The sequence below is a fragment of the Heliconius melpomene genome, chromosome 8 (assembly GCF_056956725.1).
Source record: "Heliconius melpomene rosina isolate 202511_hmr_F chromosome 8, ASM5695672v1, whole genome shotgun sequence".
Taxonomy (NCBI): Eukaryota; Metazoa; Arthropoda; class Insecta; order Lepidoptera; family Nymphalidae; genus Heliconius; species Heliconius melpomene.
The window spans coordinates 7613490-7637326 of NC_140396.1; the positions used below are offsets into that span (position 1 = coordinate 7613490).

The window sequence follows — 23837 nt, forward strand, 5'->3', positions numbered from 1 at the left end:
GGAAATGTCACTGATTCCAAATGACCTAGCCTACGAGTGTATAGAATAGTATGACCGACGTGAACGGGCAGATGACTTTAATGATTTTGTAAATTTTTATATATTTTCGAATTACTATTATGTTTTATGTAATTATTTGCTGCTTATAATCAATTTATCTCAGTTCGGTTATCTATACCGATGTTATACACTTAAAATATCGTAATTTTAATCATTTGGGATTTTATTTAATATTGTTCGCAAAAATTAATAATTATTTAAAATAGAAAAATGTTTAGTACGCGCGCATGGAAAACTTTAGGTACTTTTTCTAATATTAAGAATTTCCTTTAGTTACTTTTACTTCTTTTGTTTGTTCATTTCGGTTACTCAGATATTTTTTCTAATAATAAATCTCCACTTATTATTATTTTTTAACTTATTTTAATTATTTAGGCTTATATTTTCGCGGGCGTAGCCGGGCCCACTAGTAATAATATAAATAAATAAATATATATAATTAACTAGCGACCCCCTTGCGGCTTCGCCCGCTTTTACTACTTATTTTCATATAATTATTTCATAGGATTATTCATATAATGTATGTTTGCAAAGCACTTAAGATAATATGAAAATTAATTAAACTCTAATGCAACCCGCATTTTCGTAGTTTCGATAAGGATTTTCCAATTGTTTTACACAGCAAGGATTTTTTAGTAGGTACCGTAATTTTAAATCTGTGCTACTAATCTTTTCAAAATATATTTAAATGACTATTTTTAAACGGAAGAAATTATAAACAAAAGCCTACCTACTAATAACTACTACAAAAAATATGAAACCAAATATATCGCGCTGAAATAATACAGTCAACTCTAATTATCCAATACGTGCAAACGTATCTAAATCTTCGTTGCTATAAAGGCAGGCGGGTTTTTTTTTTGCTTGTGGTTAATGCTGAAGAGGGTATTCTGTCCCTGATGAAAAGCAAACACTACGTGGCTGCCTGTGAGGAAAATTAAATAGAATGCATCGGCCGGGAATCAAACACGGGCCGCCCGCGTGGCAGGCGAGCATTCTACCACTGAACCACCGATGCGTGTAAGGCAGGCGGGCGCGGCGGACGCATGGCGAGTGGCGAGCCGTTTCGCAGCAAGGATTTTTTGATATTGTAACAACTTCTAAAGTACTTATTAAAATGAAAAACAGTAAAGACAGTTTTGATCTACATTAAATGGCCAACGTAACTAATATACCTATTTATATGCTGAGAGTAAGGGATAAGTAAAACTTGAGTCGATACTGCTGAAGTGTCAACGACGTGATGTGTCAACAATTAAATGCGTTTTTCTCTTAAACTATTCGCAATTTCGAAATTGTGTAAAAAGCAAATTTTATCTTCGTTTAACGTAGAAAATTAATAAAATATTTTAAAGGATAAGGATTAATACCATTATGGAAAAATATCCCTCACAATAAAAAATATATTGAAATTATTATTTTTAGACAGAAATATGATCACTACACGTTATCCTTAAAAGATAAAAATATGCTCTCGCGGACTTTTTTGTAGATCTCATTGAGAGGAACAATACTCCAGTACATTTTTTTCATGTAGTACTTACCATTAAAGCAGCGCATGCGCGAAAGTGTCTCAGCGGGTAAGACTTTATTCATATTTTTCGTATTTATGTTAATTTACATAAGAATGTACAAATAATCTATATATATAAAAGGACTTGTCCTCACTGACTGAGGTAAGACGCACGCACAGCCGTAACCGCTGATGGTAGAAACGTTAAATTTGCATAGATGTTTACTTTCATAATCTGGACATCCACTAAGAAGGGATTTTGAAAAATTTTAACCCTAAAGGGGCGAAATAGGGGTTGAAAGTTAGTATGGAAAAAAATTTAAATCGGCACCGATTCTTATAAAATTTGAAATTCAGACTCTTAAAAGTATTTAATTGAACACGTGTTTCATAGTTTTCTAGAATTCTTTCCATAAGGGTGCAAATAAGGGGTTGAAAGTTTGTATGGAAAAATTCTTAAATCGCCACCGATTTTTAAAAAAAATTAAATTTAGACTCTTAAAAATATTTAATTGAACACATGTTTCATGGTTTATTAGAATTCACCCCTAAATACGTAAGCGAAGCTGCGCGCGTCCGCTAGTAAACTATATACAAACCTTCTACGAAAAATACTCGACCTAATGGTGAAAACCGCAATAAAATCCGTTGGGTGGTTTAGAAGAAGAAGAGTTAGAAACAACAGACAGACACGAAAAGCGACTTTGTTTTATAAGATACTAGCGACCCCCTTGCGGCTTCGCCCGCTTTTACTACTGGATTATTCATATAATGTATGTTTGCAAAGCACTTAAGATAATGTGAATATTAATTAAACCCTAATGCAACCCGCATTTTCGTAGTTTCAATAAGGATTTTCCAATTGTTTTACACAGCAAGGATTTTTTAGTAGGTACCGTAATTTTATATCTGTGATACTAATCTTTTCAAGTACTTATTAAAATATATTTAAATTACTATTTTTAGATAGTTAAATGACATTAAATAATACATTCAACTCGAATCATCCAATATATTAATTATTATATCCAATATAATTAGTGCAAACGCATCTAAATCTTCGTTGCTATAAAGGCAGGCGGGTTTTTTTTTCGAGCTTGTGGTTAATGCTGAAGAGGGTATTCTGTCCCTGATGAAAAGCAAGCACTACGTGGCTGCCTGTGACGAAAATTAAATAGAATGCATCGGCCGGGAATTGAACCCGGGCTGCCCGCGTGGCAGGCGAGCATTCTACCACTGAACCACCGATGCGTGTAAGGCAGGCGGGCGCGGCGGACTCGCTTGTATAAGCATAACGTCGCGTGGCGCGTTTCGCAGCAAGGATTTTTTGATATTGTAACAACTTCTAAAGTACTTATTAAAATGAAAAACAGTAAAGACAGTTTTGATCTACATTAAATGGCCAACGTAACTAATATACTTATTTATATGCTGAGAGTAAGGGATAAGTAAAACTTGAGTCGATACTGCTGAAGTGTCAACGACGTGATGTGTCAACAATTAAATGCGTTTTTCTCTTAAACTATTTGCAATTTCGAAATTGTGTAAAAAGCAAATTTTATCTTCGTTTAACGTAAAAAAATAATAAAGTATTTTAAAGGATAAGGATTAATACCATTATGGAAAAATATCCCTCACAATAAAAAATATATTGAAATTATTATTTTTAGACAGAAATATGATCACTACACGTTATCCTTAAAAGATAAAAATATGCTCTCGCGGACTTTTTTGTAGATCTTATTGAGAGGAACAATACTCCAGTACATTTTTTTCATGTAGTACTTACCATTAAAGCAGCGCATGCGCGAAAGTGTCTCAGCGGGTAGGACTTTATTCATATTTTTCGTATTTATGTTAATTTACATAAGAATGTACAAATAATAAACTATATATAAACCTTCTACGAAAAATACTCGACCTAATGGTGAAAACCGCAATAAAATCCGTTGGGTGGTTTAGAAGAAGAAGAGTTAGAAACAACAGACAGACACGAAAAGCGACTTTGTTTTATAAGATATAGGATAGGATAGGATAGGATATACACTAAAATACACTAAATAAATAACACATACATATACGTAGATAAATATACATTACTATACAGTAAAATAAACATCATAAATAAATATATATTGTATATTGTACGAAAATACGTATATTGTACGAAAATTCAGTTCGCAATCAAATAAATAGGGAACTACGAAAACCCTATTTCTCTGTATGGCCATAGTATAAAAAACCATTTAAATAAATGTCTCGTTTGTCGCTCTCCCAGTAAAAGTGAGTGAGGCCTGATTTTCGCTCGGCAAACGTAGAGAAGCACAAATCGGAATGCAGCCAGCGTTCTTGCAACCAATCCAAATAGTGACGGCTTTTACCGAAATACCTGACACTATTTTATGGAAACTACCATGTCTATGTGGATTTCAAATATTTGCTTTACTTAGTTACTCGCTGGTATAGTTTCTATTTTGATGCCTCACAACTATTATAAACTAGCGGACGCGCGCGGCTTCGCCTGCTTTTTTGCACCCTTAGGATGAATTCTAATTAATATCGAAACAGGTGTTCAATTAAATATTTATAAGAGTCTAAATTTAGAATTTTATAAAAATCGATGGCGATTTAAAGGTTTATCCATACAAACTTTCAACTCCTTATTTGCACCCTTAGGGGGTGTGTGTGTGTTCAATCAAATATGATAAATGATTTAAAAAAAAAAACCCTATTTCATCTCTTTAGGGTTAAAATTTTTCAAAATCCCTTCTTAGTGGATGTCCACATTACAAAAGTAAACTTTTGTCCAAATTTCACGTTTCTACGCACAGCGGTTACGGCTGTGCGCGCGTCTTACCTCAGTCAGTGAGGACAAGTCCTTTTATATATATATAGACAAGAATTCTTAGACACATAATTGATTGATTCGCGAATATTAGATAGCAATACATACGTTTTTTAGTAAGTCGACTTTATAAAGAGATAACCGTACTAATTTATGAAGAGCACGACCCCGCGACCTCCGCTGTATAGATGACTAACCTTTATATTTTTGCAATTTTTTTGTAGAATATAATGAAATTAGCTAGTGAAGCAAATTCTTAAAGAAAATTCTCAAGCAAAGTAATGAGGATTGCTATTTACTCTAACAATCGATTTTCGATGAGTTGAACTATGTAAGCCAGTTCAACGTTTCTAAAGTTTTAACTAAGATTAATATAAGAAATGCAGTTCAGGAGTAGAAAAGATTTTCTTCTCCAGGATTTTTTACATCTAGAGGTATTTTAAAAACTTACATATAATTTCAAGGGGTTAATCGTGGCGCAGAGGTATAAGTGTGAGACTCTATCGCCGGAGAGACACTAGGTTCGCAAGTACCATCTGCCTACTGGAATGGGTAGGTCGTTGGTCACAACATATCCACAGAAAAGCGGTTCCCTATTGAGGAACGTCTCAACACTAGGTTCCCTATCCTACTGTTGAGATCCGCTACTCAACATGCAATAACTCCAAAATTCGGCGGAAACGAGATGCCTTAACACTAGAAGTTCAGCATATATCCAGCTTAACACTAGAAGCGCCGCCGTCCCATTTTTGACCCAAACGCAAGGTTGATTGTATATAACTTTTTTATTTGTTAATTTATGTAGATGATTTTTTTTTACTATTACCAATTTTACACCTTTATTTAATTAAAAATATAAATAATTTTATAGCAGTCATACTTTTTGAAAAAAAATTAGATTTACCTAGAACTGCCGCTGGGTCATTTTTGTCCCGCCATTATTATTTTATTATTTGAGGATATAGTTTGACATATTTTCATGGAAAATGGAGGGGAAAGGGCAATGCGGGGGCGGAAAAAAAAATAATAGTAGGTTTAGCAGTCAATGCCTAAGTTTTTAGGGTTCTGTAGCTTTTAAGGAAAAAAAACCCTTATAAGATCATTTTTGTGTCCATCCGTCTGTCTGTGCCTTTATCTCAGGAATGCTTGGAGAAATCGAGTTGATATTCATATGAGTATATGAATATGAACTATATGACGAACTACAGTCCCTTGATTTCCTGAAAAAGCGCCCTTAAAAAAAGATATGACTATTTATATAGTAAAAAACATGTATTTCGACACTATAAAAGGAATCAAATTAATAAGGTACTTTCAGTTAACTTAGAATTATGAAATTTGGCAGCTAGCATCTACATGTAGTACTAGTACAGGAAAAAATCTGAAAACTATAAATTTATGTATAAATCTTTAAAAATAATAGCCTGAAAAGTGGGGTAAAATTGGTGTCAATACTAAATTTTGCCGCTAGTCCAAGTGAGGTATCAGATGAAAGGATGACTAAGCTAGGCTTGAATTTCAGAAAAACACTTGATACCAAATGTGGGCAATTGTAGGGTAGGTAGAGGGAACCTGGGAACCTAGTGCTATGCACTCCGCTGGCATTTTCCGCCGAATTCTGGAGGCATTACCACGCAATGTTATAAATCATCTGTGATGTATCACTGATGAAGAATATATTAATGCATTACTTGGCCTAATAATAATATTAACTAATTTCAATAACTTATAATTTTGTAAGAGTTATTCAGTTAGTTGTCACGCCCTTAGAACGTATTAGAAATATTTGATTCTTTTTTTGTGTTTTATTTTTTGGTACTTTTATGTTTGTAAAAGAATAAGAATTGATTATTAAATATGGTCTACATATTTTACGAATTATTTTAATAATATTTTTTTTGTATTATACCAACAATCAACGTAATAAGTAGAATGGGACAAATTTGTCACGACGGCGGTTCAAGGGGGGTATCAATCTTCGGCACTTCTAGTGTTAACATTAAGTTAATATACTTTTCAAAAGGATTCAAAGTAAGAACACATTACTCAGCTGTAAGCTCCCAACAAACATAGCATGAAGGATCCATTTACAGACTTGCTAATAAAAATTCAAGCAGCTACATACTTCACAGCGACACAGGGCACACAAAAGTCTATCCAGTCCGAGAGATGTAGATGCAGCATGCATTATTCACCTTGCACCTCCATATGCAGCTCGAGCTTCGTCCTCGTGTGTCCTATAAATTGTACGAGGATATATTGGTTTATAAACCTGAATAGTTCGTTTTTCACGCATTTCTCGTATTGAGTGGAGTAAGCAGAGGGGAATTAGTGTTAAGACACTCTGAATTCTTGTTTTCGTTTTAAAAAAATTAAATTTATTTTAGTAAAAAAAACATCGTGAATACTATTGTGAAACGGGGTTGTATTGTAATTAGTTTTTTTTTTATTTATGTATGTTATTTTGAAGAACGACAAAAAGAACTAATCTCTTCATTTTCCACTTTACATTTACGTAATAAACGTAAAATCAAAATAATTCACCCCCAAAAGTGAGGATCGAACCCTCAACCATTTTATTTACAGTCAGATCTTCAGATATTTTCTTCAATTATATAACAAAAAATAAATACGAGTCAGACTCTACAAGACTAAAAAAACGATCTTATAAGCGTTCTGTCTTTTCTTAGATATTGATATCCAAATTAGACTAAATTTTCATAGTAATGATTATTTAAATTAGCAACAAAAATAATTGTTTAAATCTTAAAAATAAATATATTATTGTTAATCCTATTAATATTATAAATGCAAAAGTTCATATATTTAATACACAAGCCACTGGATTATATTAAATTTGGCTTATAAGTATAATAGGCTTGGTTAACACATAAAATGTTTTTATCTCAACAAATTGCAGCTTATGTTAATTAATTTGTATTAAAAAGTAGACTTTCTGTTTATTATCACATAGAAATAATTAAGCGGGATGGTAGTAGGTTCGATTAGTGAGCTATTTTCATTTTCTCGCTTTAGTAACAAGATAAATCGTGGCGTTTAGCACCGTCACACACAACGCAATATTGCGTAAAATACCGTTAAATGGGAGATGGTATGTTCTTAACACTAGGTTATCGTAACCTATCCAACTAAATGCGAAAAGTCTTAAAGAAAATTAATATTTTTTATGCGACTCACTGTATTCCACACATAGAAAAAACCGAGTGTTGCATCTGGAGGTATTCTGTTGAGTCGCGGAACTGAACGCCGCGCTTTGTCTCAACAGTAGAACGAAGCAATAAAAATATTAAATACTAGCGGCCCGCCCGCGGCTTCGCCAGCAGAACTACGTTATTATTAATTTCTGTCTCCATCAGTACCTACGTCCTATAAGTAACGTTCATACAAACTTTCGACCCCAAAAACAACCCCTTAGAAGTCGAATATTGCAAATTCCCGTCTTAGCGAGCACCTTCGTCCTATAAGTAACTCCTAAATAAAATTTCAGATTCCTAGCACATGTAGTTTATGAGATTTCGTGATGAATGAGTGACCTTTCGATTTTATAAATATAGATAGATTTCATTTTCAGTGGAAATCGAACCAGCAACCTATACCGTTTACCTTGTACTGGTCTACTGGTCTCAAGATTAACATTTAAACTATAATAACATAATTTTAACTAACTGGAACGGCACTCGTAATGTGAACCGCTCTCAGTAGCACCTCCTCACTGGCGGCGCTTACTAAGTACGTACAAGCTCTCAACGTTTATCATTTTCACTCTTAGCTTCAGCTATTTCCACAACTTACATTACTATTTAAATTGAATTTTATGATACTATTAATTTACCTGTCTTTGAAATATTTGCATGAATAGTGTAATTTTTAATTTTCATACAATGAAGTTATACTTAATAGACTACTTTGATACAATAAATGAGTCTTTCCTACTGTATTTTCTGCGAAATTCCTACAATCCTACAGTTTTGAGCAAGATTGTTTTCAAAATCTATTTTAATAGAATGTCCAACCAAAACCAGCTTTCACGCTGTATCCCATATATAGCAGGAACGAGGAAACCTATTATTTTTTACCGAGTATTTTTCCGTAACTCAACGCCGGGCTTTTGCCTTCGTGACAAAGCAAAGAAATACGCCACGACGGCCTCAAACGAATAGAATGTCCATATATGCTATTTTTTATTTGAAGGAAAAAAGAAAATATTATCGGAAAATATTAATTCTTTGCGTTAAAAGTGGTGAAAATCAACACCGCATTTGTCATTTTATTACACTGAAGAAAGGAAAATTATTCTTTCCACCGAGTAGAAATCGAACCGCCACGTTCCGTGCCGCTGCGCCAAGGCGACCTCTAAGCAATAGTCATTAATATTTTGGCATACACCAAACATATTTTTTACTTTAAAGATACCCTACAAACGATAGAATAGCAAAATATTTACCTCTTATTGTTTCTCCAAACTCCACAGTCAGTAGTTGAGAGCGAGCCAAAAATTCGCAACAAACTTACAAGCACTTTGCTGCTTAGGTTAGATAAATATTTTTACTATTTCTGTGTTCACGCGATATTATTTCTGTGTCATTAGGTTTTTAGTCTTATTTTTTTCTTATTTTTAGTGAATAATAAATAGAGAAACATTGAAACTACGGCGTTTGCAGAATTCGGTGGAATGTGGGGACGAGAAGTGTCTTAATGAGGAACAGATTGACTAAACACCAAGTTCCGAAGGTTCTATCCATTCCGAAGGCTTTTAATCGTAAATTGAAACACTTTAGTCAATCAATCATCCGTTTGGGAGCTTCAATGTCATAGAGCGCACTGAGATATATCACGTTCAATTTAGTAGAGGTTTTAGAAATACATGTGTTACATAATAAAATAATGAAAAAATATATTAATGTGGTGTCGTGGGACACCAGGTAGGAACGAAGTTCCTTCGGCTAATGTAGAATCGACACAAATTGCAAAAAAAGTCGTGCTCAATTTTATGTAGGTTTTCTTGATTTTTCTCTTAAATTTTTCTGATTAGCTTTTATTTAAGTACAAGAAAGTATTTAGGAAATTCAGTATTTTAGGAAATAATAAATTACTTAAAATAAAAAAGCATCGTAATTCAAATTATCAACTAAAATAACAAAATATGTCTCTTTATTTTTGTTTGACAACATAAAATTACATAGAAATAGAATAGAAAAATAGAAATAAAAATAATTTTAACTCTCATCCCTTCTCTTTCTATTACCACTCCACCCCAAAAGAAAGAGGGAGAAAGAGAAAAGTATTATACACTACTCGTCTGTGTATGCGACTGTCGCGCCTGCGCACGTCTCATTTAACGGTTTTATTCCACGCATTTTTCTTCTTACGGTTTTATTATCACATTTTTTTCAGTTCGGTCACGCAGCGAAATCCCTATCCCTTCCAAGCCTGCCGTAAGGAACTTCGTTCCAATAAACTAAACTAGTTAAAATAAAAATTTAAATTTTTACGTATTAGTTCTACACTCTAATCTCAGGAATTGATGGCCCGAATTGAAGAAATATTTTTCTGTTGGATAGTCCATTTATCGTTTCGACTGTAGCCGAAATATTACTTTTCAATATGGATATACTTATTTTCAATATAGATTATAAGAAAACGAAAGTAATGCAGATTAATATTATAATAGCTACAGCACAAGCGGGCGAAGTCGCAAGAGGGTCGCTAGTTTTATATAAAAAGAAGTTAATAGTAAATAAACAAACCCAAACAAAGTGTTTCCCTATGAAACATTCACTTGACAGCAGTCACAAGCAATGCCTTCAGCTCTCAACGTCTGAACGTGATGATGTGATCGAACGCGACTCCAGTCGACATGTTGATTGAATTCCCTCTCGTCAGTGTCCAGAGTATCGGTCCAGAGTATGATTTGAGGTCACAGCGTCCAATCCATTGTGTGCCAAACGATACATTTGACAGTACCTTGGGTGTCAAATGGATGGATGGATCGGTCAATTATTTGTTTTGGATTCTTTTATTTTCTTTTTTTTCTCTCTTTCCTTGATTGTTGCTCTAATACTAAGAACTTAAATGAATTTTCTGCTTCTTAGTATTAGCAACAACACATACAGTTCTCTTGAAGTCTGACTTCACATTGTGAAAATCGTTGCCAGTTTCCCGATTTTTTACCGTAATTTTTTGCGTAGGGATTAACTTGAGACATACATACGCATTTTTAATAATATTATAGTGTCTTTTAAATTCGAATTTTAATCATTTTTAATCTGTTATCCACAGTTAAGAAAAGAATATACTTTTTGAGAAAGCTTGGACGTAGCGGGATTTGAACCGTCTCTTAGAGGGTTTTCACGCGATTTCAAATTTTTACACATTACTAAAAAATATTTTTTAGACTTATTTATCAATTTTGTGCGCATTGAAAATAACTGTTTAAACATAAAAACACTTATAGCACGTATTCAGAAAGTTCCGATATCAATTAATGCGGTTCACGGTCGGCAAGATTAGCATAGTAAGCCGGCAGACCATTCAGTTTAATAGGATTTGCTGATCTGGCACACATTCGGACTGGATCAATGCCTAACTGTTGGGAAGCAAACAGCTTATTTATGTACATATATGTGAATAAACCAAAAATATACTATAGACATTAAAAAAATCTTAAATTTCTAGTTTCATATAGTGTTCTTTTAATTGTATGTTTTTTTGTTCCTTTTGAATAATAGGGGAAGTAAAGGGAACCTGGTGTAACGATACTATAATTTTTTAATTAAAATTTTCTGTCAACCAGATCAGTAGAAATTCATTTAACTCTCTGCGAGTGATGTGGATTAACTTTTACAATTATACTCACGCAGTAGTCCACGAGACACCTTTTTTAACAGCAAATATTTTTATTAAATTAACTTATGAAATTATTTTTTATATTAATTAGATCACTAGTATATTATTTATGTTAAGTTTCTTTTAAATAGAGTAAACAATGTGCATTTTTAAAATTCAGCATTGTTTATTACCTTTACATAAATCACTATCAATGCCTCCAGAATTCGTCGGAAAGTGAGGAACGAAGTGCCATAGCACTAGGCTCCCTCGGTCTACCCTGCTTCATATATACAACTTGAAGCTGAAAAAAAATTAATACATTATTTAGAATATTCACACTTACCTTTAATAATTAAAATTTTATATAATTTTGACTAATAACTTCTAAAAGAAAAAGCCGGTGATAGAACTAAAACTATTAGATTTTAATCTTAAAAGGTTTCTACAATAGTATTAAAATAGCTAATAGAGACTTAAAAAGGAACTAATGTAGCTTTTAATGAAATACTAAATGAATAAAAGTAAAAAAATCAGCCATCGAAACCGCAACAGTAAGGGTAGAAAAAATATTGATTAATTTACAGCTTTTACTTATTCTCATCTCTATAAAATAAATAAATAAATCAGCTTCTCGCTGTATCCCGCACACAGCAGGATAGGCAGAGGGAACGTAGTGTTAAGACACTCTGTGTATGCGTGATGCAACTTATTTTCTTTTATAAGCATATATATCCAATACAATATACAAATATCCCCACATTCCCTTATCTTATCAGCATTGACAATAGAATAGTCACAATTGTCCAATGATCTTAGGTGAGCTTTGTAGGGATTATCAGCTTCTAAGAACCATACACTAGGATATATATATAGTGAATAAAATTGCCCATGCAGCACGTTGGCTTGGTGTAAATGTGATAGTAGTGGGTTCAAACCCTCCTCAAGTTTTCGTTTCCTTGCTATTGTTAGATAAAAATAATATATAGTTTAATAAAACCTTAAAAACACACGCTATTCTACGTCAAGTGATATAAGTGCTATAGGACGTGCTCGCCGCTGTAAATTGTATGTTTTAAACTCCAATAGTTCACTGGTAACCTCTGAAGAGCTCCAATATTTACGTACTGGCTCCGTCATCACACCGTCATTGATCCCATCCATCCATATTGTATCGTCACCTAAATTAAGTTACGTCGCCTAGCCAAGGTTCACGAGGAAACAGTTATAACAAGTGCTTCAAATTGGAACTCTTCGTTTTTAATACTTAATTTATTAGAGCTTGACCTAATAAAAATGTGTTAAAAAATTGCGGTGTCCAGTTTGCTACTCAACCCACTTTGTCTCGAATTCGACCGAAAAATGGAGAATAGAGTGTCTTCAAGTTAGGTTAGCTATCTTTTCAACACAAAACATATATGTATAATATTATTTATTTTTAGCTTCACATTGTACGCTTAGAGAGGTAGCCAGAGAGAATGGAGCGCGAAACGCTATCATCACTGCATACCTCTTTTGCCTGGTCCGTCCATCAACCTCTTCATACATGCCCTGCGGAGGTCCTCATGCTTTATACGTGACCTTCTTCCAGTATCACCATTACTGCGTTTTCGAAGGTCACCCGAGGTCTCCCCCTACATCTCTTACCTTACTCACATTTGAGAAGGAAAAGTGAGTGATACAAATTTGTGTAATATTAAAAAATACATATCCATAAATATATTTAAAAATAACAGAATATATATATTTACTGTATGTTAAAAAAACCCCAAAACAACGAAATTTGAATTTGAACTTAGATCTACTAAAATAAACGACCCAACTACGCAGCAATACTTGACCTCGAACAAATCGAGTTATTCTTTAATATTATTATGAAAAGATAAGAAAAGAAATCATAGCTTTTTCGTTCTTTTTCTTTCAAATGTTACCTTAATATTCGGTGAAAAAACGTAAATTATTAGCGTACGCTTCCATTGCCCCAAGAAAATTTGAAAATATCTTACCGACCTTTTCGCACGAACCACCTCAGTGATTAATTTTTAGCGAAAACGACCTTTTACAAAAATGTATATTTTTTTCATTTTCGGGATAGCATTTTTTTTTAAATATGTCTAAAGTTAGATGCACACAATACGACAATTAAGAAAATAATGATATTATTACTTAATAATCTGTATTATATTCTCTTCCAGAAATACATGGATACCATCGCAAAAAGTACTGAACCGATTTTAATTCAAATTTCGTTAATTCAATAGACGTCTTTGAAGACGACATTCTTATTGTTAGTGTTTTATCTAAAAATGTTTAACCATCTACAAACAATATAAAGTTAAAAGTCTAAAAATACTCTATCCGGGCTTAAACTTTGTCCCAGTATTGCACCTAATGCGAGTGGAGAGCTCCCCTGCACGACTTGCAATTTTCTTTAAATCCTTCCCCGAACAATAAGTTGACACTTTTATACTCGATTTTTCGATAGACAGTACCTGGAATGTATTTATATAAAGCTCATTTTTCAGGGGTAGGCATAAGGAACCTGGGAACCTACTATTAAGAAAATTCGTTCCCATTAAGACCCTTCTATTCTCTACTATCCGCCGAATACTGAAGTCATTGCATGTTGAGTGGTGGAATCAACGACGCGAGAGCGAACGAAATGAAAATATTAAATACTTAATTTAATCGAGTGAGAATCGAACCCACAACCTTACAGTCACATAACAGGCCTCACAAACAAATTAATTTTAATAAAAGTTAAAAATTCTTAAGACATTTTAATCCATTATCCAGTTTTCCACCATCCAACTAATGTGGTTTGTTTATACCTCTTATCTAAGGGGGGAGGAAAATTTTGTTTCTATTCATCGCCAAAGATAATATATATTATATATACTTATTTACGTATATAAAACAATACGATGTTGAAATGTTGATTTACGACTTGTTTACGAATAAATATCCCCTTTTCGACCTTTTGTCTTCTATGGTTTAACTTTATGGTAACTAGCGGTGGTCTGTTGTTTTGGTTGTACTTACTTGTTTTTTTTTACAGTTCGCGTTCAACGTAATGTCACAACACTCCGTTTTCCACTTGCCATTAAGAATATTTTTTAAATTATAATGTACAGAAATATATTATACAGTATTTTAATGAATAAACAAACAATAAACCGGTGATCAGACTGACGTGAGTCCCATAAATATTTGCTTTGGGTATAAATCGTACCCACGACTTTCGGCTAAACTTTCTAGAGCTTTTCCTAGACAAACGGACAATACTTTTTCTTATTAATAATATTAGTATTTACATATATAAAGTTGTAAAAATGACGAGAACTCGTAAAAGTTTAGGAATGCTTACAAATAACACTGGAATTAGGCTAAGTAAACATTTTCTACGAACTCCGCAATATCCATCTTTTAAGCCGTCAACTTACAGTTGATAAGTAAGATGGAGTAATAAAAAAATGTCATGATGATTTATATTAAAAGTTATTTAGGTTTTTTTTCGTATTGCTTTATATGTTTGTTTTTCTCTATTTGTTTTATTATGAAGATCTCTCTAGAGCTGCTTTAATTTAGTTTTAAAGCTCTCATCCGAACAATAAACCGAATTTTAATAATATAGGTAATTCTGAAATATTTAATATATTAATTTCTTCGTTCTGGCAATGAACCCAAGCGCGGCGCCGCTTCCATCAGTCAACAGGCAATGCTGCCAGAAATCGCCTGACGGAGTGCCTTAAGTTCTAGGTATCCAGGTTCCCTCTGCCTTCCCTGTCACGTGCGGGATAATCGTGAAGCTAAAAACAAAAATTGTTAGAATATGGAAATGGATTATTTTTCATATCCTTTTAATAAAACTAAACGCGTCGTTAATTTGTATCTGTCAAGTTGCAGTGTCTTAAATTTCAAAGAAATTTAGAAAACAGAGACATCCGGAAGATTTTGGCATTAGTCTCGACATCAATATATTCCTTTCATTCTTTTAACACTAGTTTCCCTTTGCATATGCTGATTCGGTTCCAAATGAAACGAAAAACTGGAAAAAAGATCAATTGCAAAATGGCATTCAGACCGAGACCCAAAGCGGTTCTATTGTAATATACAAAGGTTGTAAACCAAAAAATTCAAACCTTTTTTTCCTTCTAAATAACTAAAACAACCCTCTAAGGCCGTGTAAAAAACATGCACCCTTTTTTGTACCGACTTTACAGCTTTACAATAATCCCAGAATGTATTTAAATTTTCATCGTTTAGTTTACTATGCTCTCGTTGATTTTATAATGAACCAATATTTGAGAAAACTAATACAGCTCTACGTTTATAGCACGATTTTCATTAAAAGTTTTTAAATATTTACTTATATATAATATTTTAGTTGAGGTAGCCGTCACGCTGTGGCACAAATGTGTGAGTGTAAACACGACGGTTGCAGGTTCAATTACCGCTACGAAGAATAAATTGTTTAATATTTTCATTTACTCATTCTCGTTTGAAGGCAAAACGCGTCGTTGAGTTCTGTCACCTAGCACGCAATGCCCCAAAAATTCGACGAAAAGTAGAGAAAGGAGTGTCTTAACACTACGTTCCCTCTGCCATTCTTACTACATACGAAACACAACGAGCAAAAAAAGCAAAAAACAAATTATTTTTTCAAAAACGTTTTTGAACTAAAGATGTATTTATTCGATTGTGCAATATGTTTTGGTGGTAGTATCACAATAAGATTTAAAATGTCTTTATTTCTCTACTTCAATATCTGTCACTCTCCTTTTATTTATAAAGCTGTCACTTAAGGAAAAACAGGTGCTCGAGTTTCATCGTTAGTGTTATTGATAAAACCCAGTCAACTTACTTGACAAAAGGCAAAATCCAAGGTGGCCGTATCATTTGGACAGATATCATATCTATTTTATTTCATATATATATACCCAAAACTATCAAATCAAGACGTTATAAGAAAAATTTGCAATAAAACATCCTAGCTCATATCCTAGCTTGAAGATTTATACAAACTTTTCGATGTATTTACGTATATATAAGATGTTTATAAATGTAATAATTATTTCACTTCCTCGAGTGGGGATCGAATCCACAACCGTCGCGTTACAGTCACACCTTTGTGCCGCTGGGCCACGACAGCCTCAACCCCTCGCCTCGGCCTCGGCTTCAGATATATTATTATAAATGAATACATAATATAAATGAACAAGTTAGTGGATCTAAAGTCTACACAAACTAAGATAGCTCATCCGTCAGTTTTAGTTACTTGATAGCGACCGCCGTCGGTCTCGAAGTTGCTTACCGAGCGGTCGTTACCCGTTACGTTGGTTGGTGAACTTGTGAACAAACACTAACTACGTATTATAACCATTTTGTAGTTCAGTACTTTTTATAATAGAAAGTTGGTGCTCTTTGTAAAATTTATATATATTTATATTTAGTATACGAGGCCAGTCGTGGCGTATGGGTACAAAGTGTGAGTGTAAACACGACTAGCTGTGGGTTCGGTCCCCGCGGCGTTTAGTTCCGCTACTCCACAAGCAATTCCTGGAAAATTCGGTTACCCTGCTGTGCGTGAAGCGTGAAGCTGTAAAGAAAGTATTATAAAAAATATTTACCCCTAAATATTAAATAATAAATGCTAGAAGCCTACGTAATCTAGTTTCAGAGGAAGCCATTTAATTTAGATGCAGTCGAGTGACTAATTTGATATACATCCTGCAATCACGGCGAGGCGCGAACACTGTGTTCCCTCTGCCTAGCCTGCTGTGTGCGGGATACAGCGTGAAGAATATTCTTTTTTATTTAAACGCCTGAAGAGTGAAGATGTCTGTAGACCTAGCGAGGCTAGAAATCTGCCCAGCAATACATCATTCATTCGTTTATTTTTTTATTTATATAAATAGCTTAAAATTATACGCTCACAAGAATATTAATACTTATAATTTCTATTGAATATTAATTTCCTATGATTTCTAAGAGCATTTTTAACTAGCTGGCAAAAATATTCTTAAAATGGAATGAAATATTAAATTCTGATTCCAAGCCTGTTATTACTGCGCGAACGAGAGCAAATCGACAATTGCTTAATCCTATTTCCATTGAATCGTTTTATTATTTCGATTTCATTTGTAAATCGTTTAATGCTGGGTTTCAATTCAATGATTTACAACGAAGAACATAGATCAAAGGAATTATTTGTAGATTCAGGGTAAGTACGACGTATGCGAAAATTTGTGTTTTCTTCTATTAATATTAATATTTTCTTGGTTATTTGCTAATTTGTTTTGGATTCAGTGGAATGGAGCTTTTGAGGAGTATTTCGCGTGTTTTCTCGCAAAGATTGATATTTATGCAAGCTATATTAAATAAAATTTTTAGAAAATATATTAAATTTTTAGAGTTAGATGAATGTATTGTAGCGTGACTACTACTATACCATGTACACGTAAGACTAGATCTTATATATTTTTATTTTATTTTCAGTCTGTACTCTGCACATAGCAGGGTAGGCAGAGGAAATCTGGGAACTTAGTGTTAAAAAACCCATTCTCCAGTTTTTCTGTTTTTTCTGCTGCAATCTGGAGTTACTACATGTTGATTGTCAGAACTAAACGCCGCGGATCAGTTGGTATATTTAAATTCTTCAAATGTTTTTTTTTCGAAAAAGATATCTTGAAATAGTACCTAATAACATTAAAATAATACATAATGTTATATAACATTAGCTTTAGCCTGTGAACTCGGCCCAAAGATCAAATGAAGATAGTTCTTAAAGTTGTGTATGACATGTCCTAAACGCCCGAGGTGCCTGTCCGCAGGTACAGTGGATTACATCGAAAGGTTGCTCATTTATCTATGCTATATATATAATAGGCTATTCAACACAAAAGGCCAGTTGTTGACGTAGAATAACAAACGTGCTACTGTAAACGCAACATGTGGGTTCGATTCCCACGCGAGGAAATTAACTGTTTAGTGCAATGCCTCTAGAATTCGGCGGAAATTGGGGGATGGAAGTTTCCTATTGGGAACGAAGTATCGTAACATTAAGTTCCCAGGTTCCCTCCGCCTACCCTACTATATGCGGGATACAGATAAAGTAAATCATAAAAAAAACACAAAAAAGATGCAAATCGTACAAGCAGTACATCGCAACTTAGATAACAACATTCCACAAAATAGATTCTATTATGTAAATCTAGAAGTGCAATTGTTTTTCAATGCATGAAATATTTATGTACAGAAACCATTTCTATTATAAGTATCTTACATTTACATATGTATAATCTAAACATTTTTATGTTAATAAATCTATTTATAAGGCTAGTCGTGGCCCAGCAGTAGCGTGTGACTGTAAGTAAACACGATAGGTTATGGGTTCGATTTCCACCCGCGGAAATACTTAATATTAGCATTTCTTTCGCTCTGGTGTCGATGCAGCTGGCAACCTCCAGATTTTGACGGAAAGTGAGGAGCGGAGTGTCTTACCACTGGGCTCCCTCTGCCTACAGAACCACAATAATACTGTCTTAATTATAGAATTAATATATTCGTATTAATCTAAATGTATTGAACCTTCACATTGTATCTACATATTTGAATAAATACAAACACCATGTATAATGCTCGCTTTGTACTGAATATACGTTTTGTAAACGAATTTGTACGATATTAATACGTACATTGATTATGTGGGTATTTAGAGATTTAAAATTGCATGAGATTTATGGATAGAATTAGTATACATATATGTAAAAGCACATTTAAGCGTTTAATTTTCGTTGTTATATATTTTTCACATTTTATGAAGTATGCGAATAAAACATAATGTCTAGACACTACATTCCGCACTTTCATTTCATTTGAGATACATTGAAAATTGAAAAACAACGCACTTTAGAGGCCGTCGTAGCGCAGCGGCACAAGGGTGTCACAGTAACGCGACGGTTGTGAGTTCGATCCCTATTCGAGGAAGTGTAATATTTATTCACGTTTATATTTCTCTGGTGCCAAAGCAGAATTCGGCAGATAGTGGGAAACACAGTGACTTAACACTAGGTTCCCTCTGCCTACCCTGCTGTGTGCGGGATACAGCGTGAATGAATGCTGGTTTTTAATGGGAAAAGTGTTACAGAACAGTAAAATATTACAGTTGTATTTCTACGGCTGTTGGTCAAATAGAGATAAGAGTTTTGCTTCAGAAGGTCTTTTTTACATTTTCATGTAATATTATGGATAGCCTTTTTAACATAAAATTGTTTTTTTTTCCAAATAGAACAAGTAGTTCCTGAGATAAACGCATTCAAACAAACAAAACTCTTCAGCTAAACGATATTACTATAGAATTATAAATCGTTTATTCTTCAATTACTTAAAGAACATTAAATAAATTATAAGCAAAAAATCATTTTTAGAAAAAGCTTTTATTTAAAAGCCTTAAAAAGGAGAAAATAAAATTTGTCTTTTAAATTTTAACTATCAACTCATAACCTCATTGTACACAATTTATATGATCATAAAAGCTTGTCGCGCGATTTACTTGTGTAACTAAACTAGTACTAATTTAATTATGTAAAATCTGCTAAGTTTCAATTTTTAAAGTTTGAATTTAATTAAATATTGATTAACGCGACAAGCTTTTATGATCATATAAATTGTGTACAAAGAGGTTATGAGTTAATAGTTAAAATTTAAAAGACAAATTTTATTTTCTCCTTTTTAAGGCTTTTAAATAAAAGCTTTTTCTAAAAATGATTTTTTGCTTATAATTTATTTTTTACTTTTTAGTTACCACTAGCTAGGTTTCTCACACTAGAGACATGTACCACGATTCCGCTTCTATGGTTAGGAATGCTGTTGGCGACACTAGACCCTTCCCGATTACAGTGGGGGTTCACCAGGGCTCGACTCTTAGTCCGTTCTTATTCAATGTACGACGACATAGCACTCATTGACGAGAACCGACTGACGCTGGAGCGTAAATTGAACCTCTGGAAGGTTACGCTTGAGAACGGCGGTCTTAAACTAAATGTGTCGAAGACCGAGTACATGGCCTGCGGGAGCCCGGACTCGAGCACGATTCTTATAGGTCCTGAGCCAGCCGTTAAGTCAGAAAAGTTCAGGTACCTTGGATCCGTTATGCACGAGTCTGGAGGCATCTATCACGATGTCCATGGCCGGATAAGTTGGCCAGCACTATCTCGGCACACTCAGGAGCTTCACGTCACGGAAATGAAGATGCTGAGATGGATGTGCGGCGTAACGCGGTCGGACCGCATACGCAACACATTCGTTCGAGCTAGTCTTGGGGTCCGTGACGTAGCGGATAAGCTCCAAGAGCGCCGCCTGAGATGGTTTGGCCACGTTACGCTCCGGTCTAGGAAGTATGTCGGATGCAAGTGCTTTGCTATATCAGTTCCTGGAGTGAGACGTCCTGGACGCCCAAGCAAGCGCTGGTTGGATAAATAATAACTATTCTGCCATCTTAGATGTTCCGCCATATTGGATTTAGAAAAACGTCACATTTTTCAAGTTACTCTCAACGAGCCCTTTCAATAGATATCCATATTGTAGAAGTAGACTAAAATTAACTATTCGGCTATCTTGGATAGTCCGCCATATTGGATTTAGAATGACGTCACATTATTTCCCAAGTTGATCTTAATAAGCCCTTTCATTTGATACCCATATTATAGAAGTGCATTAAATATAACTATACCGCCATCTTGGATAGTCCGCCAAATTAGATTTAGAATGATTTCACATTATTTTTCAAGTTGCTCTTAAGAAGTTCTTTCATTTGATACCCGTAATGTACAAGTGCATCAAAAATAACTATTCTGTTACTTTATACTGTTACTTACTGTACTGTACTGTTACTTTATATGATAGAGTATTTATCAGTACTTCACCACAAATTTCGTTCAGCAAATGAGGCCCTGAGACGGATAATGGTCTCTCCGACGGGATTGCGCCTTTGCATTTATAGCACCGAGAAGACTAAATGTAATCGAATAGAATTATTAATGAAGTTACATTTCATTATTTTTTTTCAGTCGTCTACTAGGTTCCCTCTGCCTATTCTGCTGGGAACCTTATTTTTAATTTATTTGATTTCTTTCTCACAGTTTCCTTTAAACACTGTCTAACAAAGGATTTGAAGTGACTCTTTCCACCTGACAACAATTTAACTAGCGACGTAGGTATCCTATCCTATCCTATCCTATATCTTATAAAACAAAGTCGCTTTTCGTGTCTGTCTGTTGTTTCTAACTCTTCTTCTTCTAAACCACCCAACGGATTTTTATGCGGTTTTCACCATTAGGTCGAGTATTTTTCGTAGAAGGTTTATATATAGTTTATTATTTGTACATTCTTATGTAAATTAACATAAATACGATAAATGTGTATAAAGTCCTACCCGTTGAGACACTTTCGCGCATGCGCTGCTTTAATGGTAAGTACAACATGAAAATAATGTACTGGAGTATTGTTCCTCTTAATAAGATCTACAAAAAAGTCCGCGATGGCATATTCATATCTTTTAAGAACAACGTGTAGTGATCATATTTCTGTCTAAAAATAGTAATTTCAATATATTTTTTATTATGAGGGATATTTTTCCATAATGGTATTAATCCTTATCCTTTAAAATACTTTATTAATGTTCTACGTTAAACGAAGATAAAATTTGCTTTTTACACTATTTCGAAATTGCGAATAATTTTAGAGAAAAACGCATTTAATTGTTGACACATCACGCCGTTGACACATCAGCTGTATGTTACTCAAGTTTCACTTATCCCTTACTCTCAGCATATAAATAAGTATATTAGTTACGTTGGCCATTTAATGTAGATCAAAACTGTCTTTTACTGTTTTTGCATTTTAATAAGTACTTTAGAAACGCGCCCCGCAACGTTTTGCTTATACAAGCGCGTCATGAGTGGTTCAGTGGTAGAATGTTCGCCTGCCACGCGGGCAGCCCGGGTTCGATTCCCGGCCAATGCATTCTATTTAATTTTCCTCACAGACAGCCACGTAGTGCTTGCTTTGCAATTTATTCCGCCATGTTAATAACAACCGTCGCTATGCGACCGTTGCTAAGCAACGATTTGCAAAGTTTGTTGTTAGAAAACGTCACCCAAAATGATCTTGCTTAACGCATCTCTCTATTGAAAACTGAAAATAATTTCATAAATATATTTAATAAATACTCGTATAGTTCAAGCGGGCATAGCCGCGTTCGGGTCCACTAGTATCTTATAAAACAAAGTCGCTTTTCGTGTCTGTCTGTTGTTTCTAACTCTTCTTCTTCTAAACCACCCAACGGATTTTGTTGCGGTTTTCACCATTAGGTCGAGTATTTTTCGTAGATGGTTTATATATAGTTTATTATTTGTACATTCTTATGTAAATTAACATAAATACGATAAATGTGTCTAAAGTCCTACCCGTTGAGACACTTTCGCGCATGCGCTGCTTTAATGGTAAGTACTACATAAAAATAATGTACTGGAGTATTGTTCCTTTTAATAAGATCTACAAAAAAGTCCGCGACGGCATATTTTTATCTTTTAAGGATAACGTGTAGTGATCATATTTCTGTCTAAAAATAGTAATTTCAATATATTTTTTATTGTGAGGGATATTTTTTCCATAATGGTATTAATCCTTATCCTTTAAAGTACTTTATTAATTTTCTACGTTAAACGAAGATAAAATTTGCTGTTTACACAATTTCGAAATTGCGAATAGTTTTAGAGAAAAACGCATTTAATTGTTGAAACATCACGCCGTTGACACTTGAGCTGTGCCGACTCAAGTTTTACTTATACCCTACTTACAGCATATAAATAAGTATATTAGTTACGTTGGCCATTTAATGTAGATCAAAACTGTCTTTTACTGTTTTTCATTTTAATAAGTACTTTAGAAGTTGTTACAATATCAAAAAATCCTTGCTGCGAAACGGCTCGCCAGTCGCCATGCGTCCGCGCCCGCCTACCTTACACGCATCGGTGGTTCAGTGGTAGAATGCTCGCTTACCACGCGGGCGGCCCGGGTTCGATTCCCGGCCGATGCATTCTATTTAATTTTCCTCACAGGCAGCTACGTAGTGCTTGCTTTTCATCAGGGCCAGAATACCCTCTTCAGCATTAACCACAAGCTCGAAAAAAAAACCCCGGCTGCCTCTATAGCAACGAAGATTTAGATGCGTTTGCACGTATTGGATAATTGGAGTTAAATGTATTATTTCAGCGCGATCTATTTGGTTTCATATTTTTTGTAGTAGTTAGTAGTAGGTAGGCTTTTGTTTATAATTTCTTCCGTTTAAAAATAGTCATTTAAATATATTTTAATAAGTACTTGAAAAGATTAGTAGCACAGATTTAAAATTACGGTACCTACTAAAAAATCCTTGCTGTGTAAAACAATTGGAAAATCCTTATTGAAACTACGAAAATGCGGGTTTAATTAATTTTCAAATTATCTTAAGTGCTTTGCAAACATACATTATATGAATAATCCAGTAGTAAAAGCAGGCGAAGCCGCAAG

At 34.0% G+C, this 23837-nt stretch overlaps 1 protein-coding gene and 1 non-coding gene across 2 annotated transcripts in view; both read left to right on the forward strand.

Annotated features, from left to right (window-relative positions):
* The window catches only part of LOC146536947 (uncharacterized), a 130817-nt gene that overhangs the window by 65450 nt on the left and 41530 nt on the right, over positions 1–23837 (forward strand). The window lies entirely within an intron of this gene.
* TRNAG-ACC (transfer RNA glycine (anticodon ACC)) lies at positions 23294–23364 on the forward strand. The gene has a single exon. It is a non-coding gene; the product is annotated as a tRNA-Gly (tRNA).